Raw genomic sequence first — 350 nt, 5'->3', positions numbered from 1 at the left:
GGTTATCTACGAGGATTAATCCATGGGTTTCTTTCTGAGCTGTTTGTACTCTCATTTTACGACCGTCACATCTACGCTGGGCAAACACAGGCAATCCCCTGTTAGCTGATCCTGCTGACTGGCTATTTCTAGTACAGTTCGAAACAAGATGTTCTTTCTTCTCCAGGCAAGGCAAGTCTGAATATTTTTATTGGTCTGTTACCACTGATAACCTGAATGACCCTAAGAAAGTTTTTGGAATGAACTATTAAAAGTCTATGCTCTTGGTAACAGTAATGTTATAGAATTTACCGTTACTTTGTGTTCTTGAAAGAGACTTCTCTTGCCTTGTATAGTGACAAAAAGACTGA

This window comes from Salvelinus sp. IW2-2015, unplaced genomic scaffold, assembly GCF_002910315.2.
Source record: "Salvelinus sp. IW2-2015 unplaced genomic scaffold, ASM291031v2 Un_scaffold16327, whole genome shotgun sequence".
Taxonomy (NCBI): Eukaryota; Metazoa; Chordata; class Actinopteri; order Salmoniformes; family Salmonidae; genus Salvelinus; species Salvelinus sp. IW2-2015.
This window is presented reverse-complemented; position numbering follows the sequence as displayed.